Source organism: Callithrix jacchus, chromosome 21 (assembly GCF_049354715.1).
Source record: "Callithrix jacchus isolate 240 chromosome 21, calJac240_pri, whole genome shotgun sequence".
NCBI classification, from domain to species: Eukaryota; Metazoa; Chordata; class Mammalia; order Primates; family Cebidae; genus Callithrix; species Callithrix jacchus.
Window position 1 is genome coordinate 54516700 of NC_133522.1, and position 10260 is coordinate 54526959.

Consider the following 10260-nt stretch of genomic DNA (forward strand, 5'->3'; position numbering starts at 1 on the left):
TGGTGAAACACCGTCTCTGCTGAAGGTACAAAAACTGGCATGGTGGCAGGAACCTGTCATCCCAGCTACTTGGGAGGCCGAGGCAGGAGCATTGCTTGAACCCAGGAGCGGAGGTTGCAGTGAGCCACAATCATAGCATTTTGGGAGGCTGAAGTGGGCGGATCACCTGAAGTCAGCAGTTCGAGACCAGTCTGGCCCACAGGTGAAACCTCGCCTGTAATAAAAATACATAAATTAGCTAGGTGTGGTGGTAGGAGCCTATAAGCTGACTTACTCGGGAGGCTGACGCAAAATAATTGCTTGAACCTAGGAGGTGGAGGTTGCAGTGAGCCAAGATCATGTCCCTGGACTCCAGCCTGGGTAATATAGGAAGATTCTGGTTTTGTTTTTGTTTTTGTTTTTGTTTTTAAAGTCAAGCCAGTTACAATGGCTTATACCTATAATCCCAGAATTTTGGAGGCCAAGATGGAAAGATCACTTGAGGCTAGGAGTTTCAGGTAAACCTGGGCAACATAGCATGACCCCATCTCTACAAAACATTTTTTAAAAATTGGGCACAGTGGCATGTGCCCATAGTCTCAGCTACTCAGGAGGCTGAGGCAAGAGGATTGCTGCAGCCCAGGAACTGGAGGCTGCAGTGAGCCATGCTTGTGCCACTGCACTCCAGCCTGGGTGACAGAGTGAGACCCTGCCTCTCCAAAAAAAAGAATTCAGAGTAGAGAAAAGTATGAATTGTAAGTTCAAGCATTGCACGTCCCACATTTCCTTCAGAAGTGTGGATGCGTGCCCCAAGAACTCTGCATTCATTTCCCAGCGCTGCCTTAACAAAGTACCCTAAACTGTGTGGCTTCAACCACAGAGATTTATTCTCACAGTTCTGGATACCAGGAGTCTGAAATCAAGGGATTTTTTATTGCTTGTTTGTTTTTTCTCTGAAGGCTGTGAGGGAGGTCTGTCCCAGGTCTCGCTCATGGATTCTGAGAGCCTCCAGAGTTCCTTGGCTTGCAGGTGGTCTTCTGTCTCTGTCTTGAAACTGTCTTACCTTTGTAGGTGTCTTTGTCCACACATCCCCTTTTTATAAGGACACCAGGCACACTGGATTATAATTCACCCTCATTACCTCAGCTTAGCTCGATCACATGGGAAGAGGCTATTTCCAAATAAGGTCGCATCCACAGACCCTGCGGCATAGGGCTTCAGCATCTTTCGGGGAGACAGAGCACAACGCATAACACTATAGATTTGCAAATATTTTTAGTTTGAGTTTCTGGGTTTTATTTTTTATTTTTTCGTGTCGGATGAGTGATGTGATGATACCGTAACAAGTTTTGAGAATGGCACATATCATAAAATAGCCTGATAACCCAATTGTCATGCTTAGGTTTTGGTTTTTTAAAATTTTAGTTTTTCTTGAGGCAGGGTCTTGCTGCAATACTCATGCTGGAGGGCAGTGGTGCAATCATGGGTCACCGCAGCCTTAACCTCCTGGACTCCAGCGATCTTCCCACCTCAGCCTCCCAAAGAGCTAGGATTATAGGAATGAGCCACCAACCCCAGCTGTTCCCTATTTTTTGTTGGTACGTTGTTCATTTTTCTCAAAAAACACACCTTTTTATCTGTGCATACTGGCTCATGCCTGTAATCCTCAGTACTTTGGGAGGCCGAGGCAGGTGGATTTCTTGAGATCAGGAGTTCAAGACCAGCCTGGCCCACATGGTGTAACGCCTTCTCTACTAAAAATACAAAAATGAGCTGGATGTGGTGGTGTGTACCTGTAATCCCAGTTACTCGGGAAGCTTAGGCAGGAGAACCGCTTGAACCCTAGAGGCAGAGGTTGCAGCGAGCCAGGTTCATACTCCCGCACTCCAGACTTGGTGGCAGAGCGAGACTAACTCAAAAAAAGTGAAATATACATACATACAAACGTGCACATGAACACACACACACACCTTGGCAATTTTTTTATACATCAGCATTCACTGGTACAATGTAAATTCTATGGTAGATTTTATTTAGATTAATACAATCTAAATACTATTCTATTAAGTGCTACAACTAAAAAAAATAGGCCATGCATTTAAATGATTCAAAGTTCAAAAACTATGAAAGAGTATAGAATCGAGTCTCCCATATGGCAGCTCATGGCATATGTGTTTATGAAATCTACGTGAGGCTGGATACGGTGGCTCATGCCTGTAATCCCAGCATTTTAGGAGGCCGAGTCGGGTGGCTCACCTGAGGTCAGGAGTTTGAGAGCAGCCTGACCAACATGGTGAAACCACATGTATACTAAAAACACAAAAAGCAACCGGATGCGGCGGTGAGCCCATATAACCCTATCTACTTTGGAAGCTGAGGCAAAAGAGGTGCTTGAACCTGGGGGACAGAGGTTGCGGTTAGCCAAGATCATGCAACTTCACTTCAGCCTGGGCAACGGAGCGAGACTCCATCTCAAAAAAAAAAATCTAAATAAATTAACATTTAAGAAAATGAAAGATTTGGTTCTTTGGCTGCGTGGGCCACATTTCAAGTGCTCCACAGCTGCAGATGGCCCGGAAATATGGTCTTTATTGCAAAAAGTTCTATCGGTTGGTGTTGGTGCAGCCTTAAAGCCGCTCTCCCACCCCTCCTCGAAGCGAACCACCGTTACGGTTCCTTTGGTGATTCTTTTCCGAGATGATCTATGCACACAATCAGCACGTGGAGTTAATATATGTACCTAATAAAATCAGCATCTCCCGTGTAGTGCAAATGACCATGTAATAGTCCATGGAATGGAATGTATTCAGCTAGTTTCATAATGAAGTGCTCTTGAGTTTTTCCCAGGTTTCCTGTTAAAATTATTCTGTCGAGAACACCATTCTCTCACAGAGTACATTTTTAACAGTGGAATTCCCTGGCCAGAATGTTTATATGTTTTTCTCATTTCTTTTCTATTTTCTTTCTTTTTTTTCTTTTCTTTTCTTTCTTTCCCTCTCACTATTCCCTCTTCCTACTTTTTTTCTTCCCTTTCCCCCTCTCATCCTCCTCTTTTTTCTCTCCCCCACTTTTCTCTTTCTTTTACAAGGTCTTCTATTTAATGGCATAATCCTAATTCACTGCAGCCTTGAACCCCTGGGCCCAAGCGATCCTCTTTCCTCAGCCTCCCAAGTAGCAGAGACTAAAACCTGTGCCCCCATGCCTTTCTATATTTTTATTTTCTTTTTAGTGGAGATGGGTCTTACTATATTGTTCAGGGTCGTTTTCATCTATGTAGGTGCTTTTCAAGAGATCTTACCAAAAGGTACCTGGATAGAACTTAGACACTTGAAGCTCTTGTCCTTGTGTTGAAATTTTGTGTCTGCCTCCTCCATCCCGGGGAGATTTAAAACTTCTATCCCCTTTTCAGGCAGATCAGTGACTTCAAAAATGTACGAATGTTGTGAGGCAAGGCGGAAGGATCACATGAAGTCAGGAATTTGGGCCCAGGCCGGCCAGGAAGGTGAAACCCTGCCTCTACCAAAAATACAAAACTTACATGAGCGTGGTGGTGCACGCCTGTAGGCCCAGCTTCTCAGGAGGCTGAGGCATGCGAATTGTTTGAATCTGGAAAGCGGATGTTGCAGCGAGTCGAGATCGTGCCGCCGCACTCCAGCCAGGTACAAATAGCAGCTTTAGACTCGATCTCGCCAGGCATGACCACTGGGCACTTTCAGCATAGGATCACCGATTCTGCCTCAGTTTTCAGTGTCTTCTCTGGGGCCTGGAGTATAGCATCTGAAGCCGAGCTGGATGTCTTGCTGCATAAATACTCTCTCCACTTCCACCTGTGCCATCAGTCTGGGTGAAGACTCATGTCAGGGGAGAGCCGTCGTCCTCCTACAGCCCCACCTGTCTGATGGCTGAGACTTCTGCCTCATTTCCAGAACTCCCAGGGGCCCTTGAACGTCTTGTTATGTGCTACATATGCAAGCACAGATTGCCCGTACCTCCCCTGAGACCTTCCTGCCACTCTCTATAGAGCTTCCTGAAGCCTCGAAATGTTTATTTGCCTTTGGAGAAATTCTACTTCCATCTGCCCCAGACTCATCGAAATTACAGTAACAGCCAGCACTCCAACTTTCTGGATCCTGTTCCAGCAGAGAGGAAGTCTGTTCTTCAAGTCCTCTTTGTAACCCCATTTAAGATGAGGAAACTGAGGCAGATGAGCTCATGAATACAAAGTGCCAGAGCTTGGGTTCAACCTCGAATCCCTGGGCCCAGGGGTTCGAGGCTCGTGTTCAACCTTAGAGTTTGTGGGATTTAAGGTTGATGTTGGAAGCGTTCTGTTTTGCACCCCCTACCCTGGTGTGTGGGGGTTGTGTCCTGGGTTGCCTGCAGAGCCCCAGTTTATGCCTGCTGACCTGACGCATTTGTGACTAGCGTTGTCTTTAACTGCAAAACGTCGTGGTTTGGGAGAGAAATTCTGTGCTCACCCAGTTCACCCGCACCCTGAGGAAGCTCTGACACCACCGCACAGCTTCTGATACATACTGGAGAAAGCCAGCGCTAGGAGGTGCCTGTCAGCAGGAAGAGCTGCAAGCATCTACATCCACATGTAGACATATCTGTACACATACATTCATATACACACATCCATATATATACATGTATTTACATCCACACACACGTCTGTACACCCACACATTCATACACATGTCTACATATAGACACCTTTATGTACACATCACTGTACACACAATCCATATCCACACATTCATACACACCTATCTGTGTATTTTGGTATAGCTGTATACATACACATCTACACACATCCATGTACAGATAAATCTGTACACAGATGCATACACATTCGTCCACACACATCTGCACATACGTCGGTGGGGATCAGGGAAATACAGCATTAAGTAGTGACGGTCTGATAATAGCTAGTATTGTTTTGACATCTTTTGGGTGAACTGACTAGCTAGTGGCTATCAGAGGGGTGTGTGAGGTGTGTCTGCAGGTTGGCAGGGCCATGAAACGCGGTATTTGTAGTTGCTCGTGGCTTTCCTAGAGGATCTCTCACGTGGAGCCTTGGAGTGTAGTGAGCTGTTCCTGTGGCCCGCCTGCCAATGTCTGCACCAGTGACCAACAAAATTCTGGCTTCACGGGCCTCAAGGACTTTGGATTGTACAGTAAAAAACGGTATATGCCATCATCGGACGTGTCTGGTCTGCAAGCGGAGATCCGTTGCCAGTGGCGGGATGGGAGCTGGAAGAGCCAGGAGGATGTTGCAGTCAGACAGATTCAATAACCAGGGCTGGAGCTGGTGTGCAGCGTAGGTGGCAGATGAGGTTGACTCTAGTCACATTCCATAGCGACGGTGGACTGAGTTCCTGATGGATCCAATGAGGGGGTTGTCAAGGAGAGAAGAGGAGTCCTCTGTGTTTATAACACAGGTTTCTAATTTTGAGAAATCCGGAGTTTAAAAAATTGGGGACGGCCTGGGCATAGTGGTTCACACCTGTAATCTCAGCACTTTGGGTGGCCAAGGTGGGCGGATCACTTGGGATCAGGAGTTTGAGATCAGCCTCGCCAACATGGTAAAACCCCGTCTCTACTAAAAATACAAAAATTAGCTGGGCACTGTGGTGTGCGTCTGTCATCCCAGCTACTTGAAAGGCTGATGCAGGAGAATTATTTGAACCCGGGTGGTGAAAATTGCAATGTACCTGGATCCTGCCACTGCATTCCAGCCTTGGTGACAGAGTGAGACTCCGTCTTAAGAAAAATTAAAAATTGCGGAAGAATCGGCATAGAAAGCCATTAGCTTGGCTATCTCCTGCCCTCTCTCTGGTCCCAGCTTGTGTAATCATGGCTGGGCTTGCTGTCCAAGCCTGTCATTTCAGATGACACCAAGGCCTTTTCAGGGCTAGAGAGACCTGCTGCCACCCACGGTCGGCAAGGCTGAGTGGTTTTAGGCACAGCTGGAGATGAAACTGGTGATGGGGGCAGCCCTGTCATCTTTACAGGGAACCTCACACAGCAGGTGGGCAGCAAGCTGGCCTCTCCACATCACTGAGCCATCTGCTGAGTGAGCAGGCCCATGTGACAGGTAGGAGATGCAACTCCCTGTGTCCCGTATCCTCCATGACCAGGCTAGGGTGTGGGCCAAATGCCTCCTGATGATCTTCATCACTTCAGTTTCTCAATATCAATATCGTATCTAAGGACAGACTCAGGGTCAGTGTGAGCCCCCAGAACGTCCCACAACCTCCAGCTGTCCCCACAAACCATAAAATAGCAGATTTTGGGTTGTTCTTATTCTCACCCACAATAAGAAACATATGTAAAACATTGGCCTAAAATACACGGGGCATTTAAAACACACACACAGGCTTAGCAGATGCTGGCACTGTGCCAGAGCCAGGGCGGTGACACCAGGGTGTGCCGCTTATGTTTTCCGAAAGATTCTAAGGTAAGGATAGGAGCTGGGGCTGGGGGCACTCGGAGCGGTGGCTGTTGACCACCTCATGTGGGTGTTTGGGAGTCATAACAGCTGGCCCATTTCCACCTGTCTGTTCTGGATGACCTTCAGTGTTGCAGACGCAGAAGCTTCAGAAGGTGAAATTTATTTAACGACCCATGATGTGTAGTTAATTCTTTTGTCATCTGTCCTATTTGATTTTGTTTCATTCTACTTCTTTTTTTTTTTTTTTTTGAGACAGAATCTCACAGTGTTACTCGGACTGGATGCAATGGTGCAATCTTGGCTCACCGCAGCCTCTGCCTGCTGGGTTCAAGCGGTTCTCCTGCCTCAGCCTCCCAAGTAGCTGGGATTACAGGTGCCTCCTGCCATACTTGGTTATTTATTTATTTATTTGTATTTTTGTAGAGGCGGTGTTTTACTATGTCGGCCTGGCTAGTCTGAAACTCCTGACCTCAAGAAATTTGCCTGCCTTGGCCTTCCAAAGTACTGGAATTACAGGAATGAGTCACTCTGCCTGACCTCATTCTACTTTCTCCTTGGGCCAAGCACAGTGTCCCACACCTATAATCCCAGAACTTTGGGAAGCCAAGGCAAGAGAATTGCTTGAGCCCAGGAGTTCAAGACCAGCCTGGGAAACATACTGAGACCCCTGTTTCTACAGAAAAAAAAAAATGATGTGTATATATATATATGCACGTGCACACACACACACACACACACACACACAAGTTAGCCAAGGTGGTGGCACATGTCTATAGTACCAGCTACTTGGGAGGCTGAGGTGAAAGGATCGATTGGGTCTTGGAGGTCAAGGCTGCAGCGAGCCACGATCAGGCCTGTCTGTGGGCTGTTGTGCAGGGCACAGGTGTTGACTCTTCAAGGATCCCCCAATCCCAAGGACCCTGGGGTATTCCCGAGTCCTTTTTTTGCCTGGGGCTGGGGGTGTTGGTCCCTGGGTGCTGACCCTTTCATTTGCCTGCTCTCTATCCCTGCAGCACTGATGGAAAGGAAGGAGGCTGGATGATGAGTGGCTGCCCTGGATGCCAAGCTGTTCGTGTCAGGACTGTCAGGGCTGCATGCCCTTGGCCTGCTGCAGCAGCGGGGCTGGCTGCGGACCAACTCCCTGAGGATCCCGTATGGTCTCCAGGGTAAGGCACTGCATGCCTGGCTGCGGGGAAGGTGGAGGTGGCAGGGCCTTCCCAGGTTCCTGTGGCTGTGGCTCTGTGAGCTAAAATACGCTGTCAGAACAGGATTTTCCATCAGTCATTCTGTTGGCTCTGAGTAGGACTTAGTACCTGCTCCTTAGGAAAAAAAGAAAAAAAAGGTGTGTCTGTTTAGGGGACATTCATTTATCTCTTAAGACCTCCCCACGGACAGGTTTTAATGGAGTGACGGGTGAAGCAGACCACAGGGCTGGGAGAACACGGCAGAGGCCAGGCTGGGCTTGGGCCTCCTCCTATTGGAGCCCTGGTGGAGGGCTGCCTGGCAGAGGAGGGTAGGGGTTCTTTGATCGATCCTCACAGCTCAGGCAAAGCAGCCAGCGCACCAGTGCAGCACTGGCCAGAGGCTGCAGACAGAGAGCGGCTCAGACGGCGCCTACAGGCCGGGGCCGGGCCGCACACTCCACTGCACACAGATCCTGGCTTTCAGTCACAAGGCGGGTGCCCCGGCCAGGTGGGATGTCCAGAGAGAGCACCTGAGTCTGGCAAATGGCGATCTGAGTACCCTGAGCTCATCCCCAGAGATGAACTTGCTTCCAATAGCATAGCCATATAGGAATGAATCCAGGGCTGGCACTTCAGCTTCAGTCTAATGTCTATTCATCTAGGATTGCTTCAGCCCAGGAGGCAGGGTTGCAATGAGTCAAGAATGTGCCACCATACTCCAGCCTGGGCAACAGAGTGAGATCTTATCTCTAAAATAAACAAATAATAAGTTTAAAAAAAAAAGCCAGTCACAGTGGCTCACGCTTGTAATTCCAGCACTTTGGGAGGCTGAGGCAGGCGGATCACGAGGTGAGGAGTTCAAGACCAGCCTGGCCAACATGGTGAAAACCTATCTCTATTAAAATACCAAAATTAGCCAGGTATAGTGGCGGCTGCCTGGTTCCAACTGCCCTCTTGGCAGGACTAGGAACTTCTGACCTCTCCACCATCTGGTGCTAAGAGCTTGCCCAATGCCAGGGTTGACGTCCCTCTGACTGGCTGTTGAATGTCACCTCCATAGCCTCTCTGCTGTGCCAGAGTCCCATGGCCACCCACAGGGCAGTGAATTTGAAAAAGTGCTCAGGACTCTGCACACTATGCTGTTCACAGCTGTCATTGACTACAGTGAGAGCAGGCAGGAGTGTTGGCACAGGGAAGGGGGCCGGGGCAGAGTCTAGGGTGAACCACGGCCAACACCTAGTATCCTTTCCCACTCTCTGTGCCTTCACATGGGACGCACTTGTCTGTCCCAGCACTATGTCACCCAGGGTGTTTGGTGGGGCTGCCTAATTGGCAAGTGCTGCTTGGCTCAGAGCACACTGTCAGACTCCTAGGAGGCAAGCAGGGGTCTGGCATAAACCACGTTTGTACAAACTGTTCAGATGCAGAGCGCCTCATATCACTCCTAGGATTGGTGGGAACCCTCCCCAGTCCAAGTTCCCAGACAAGCTATGAGCAGGCCATGCAGAGGCGGCTCGGGTCTGCTGTGACAACTCACTCACAATCTCCAGTGCCTGCTGCTCTATTCCTTTTCCTCCACTCCCCCCACCATCTTAATCCCAGGAAGAGGCCCTAGCTCTTTGAGGCCTGGGCTGGGCCTCTGAGCTGCCCAGAGGCCTCACGGTGGGTGTTGGCTGCCAGTTGCAGGGCCCCTGGCCACACTGAAGGACTCCTACCTGGAAGTGATGTTGTGGCCCCTGGAGGAGGTGTGGAGAGAGTGGGCAGAGGAGGCCATGTGGTGGCTACAGGCCTGGGTGCCCGGGATGCCAGGTAACCAGGGTCCCAGGCCTATCAGGTTGACCCTGGGGGCCATGAAAGGCACCCTGGAGCTGGTGAGTGAGAGCAAGGATGAGATGTGGCTGGCAGTTGAGGATGACCGAGACAGCTCTCACTGTCCCCTCCCTTTCCAGGTGGCCCACCAGATGCTGTCCAGGGCTGAGGTTAAGTTCTCATGGGCACTGAAGAGGCTCTGCAGAGCCCTGCTTGACCTGTATGGCCTCACAGCCAGGTCATGCTGGGTTTGGGGTGTTGCATGCAGCGTTCCTGCCACGTATCAGGTGCAGTGCTGAACGCTTCAACACGCTCTGACTCACTGACTACTTTGACCGCCCTACACAGAGGCTTCTTCACTCCTTATTTCACAGGAGAGAAAACTGGGGTTTCTTCCTCACTCCAGAGAGACCTCGTGAGCACAGTCCCAGTGCAGGCAGGATTTTAGGAGCTGCTGCAGAGGAGTGCAGTGGGCAAAGCTGACCCCTGCCTTCAGGAAGCTCAATTTTACTGAGAGACAGACACGAAGCCCAAGAAATCATCTACAGCAGAGTGTGCACAGTTCCTGCAGAAAGCCCGAGAGTCACCTCTTAAGCAGGCCATTCTGCTCTGTCACATTTCCTTGCTTTTGCTTTGTAATCCTCTTTTTTTTGAGATGGAGTCTTGCTCTGTCTCAGTTGTGTGATCTCAGCTCATTGCAACCTCTGCCTCCTATGTTCAAGTGATTCTCCTGCCTCAGCCCTCCGGGTTGCTGGGACTACAGGTGTGTGCAGTACTGCAACTGGCTAATGTTTTGTGTTTTTAGTAGACAGGGTTTTGCCACTCCATGCTGGT

At 49.2% G+C, this 10260-nt stretch overlaps 1 pseudogene; it reads right to left on the reverse strand.

Moving 5' to 3' along the window:
• Window positions 1–1292: 1292 nt before the first annotated feature.
• Window positions 1293–1390, reverse strand: LOC144580711 (small nucleolar RNA U13; annotated as a pseudogene).
• Window positions 1391–10260: the final 8870 nt, after the last annotated feature.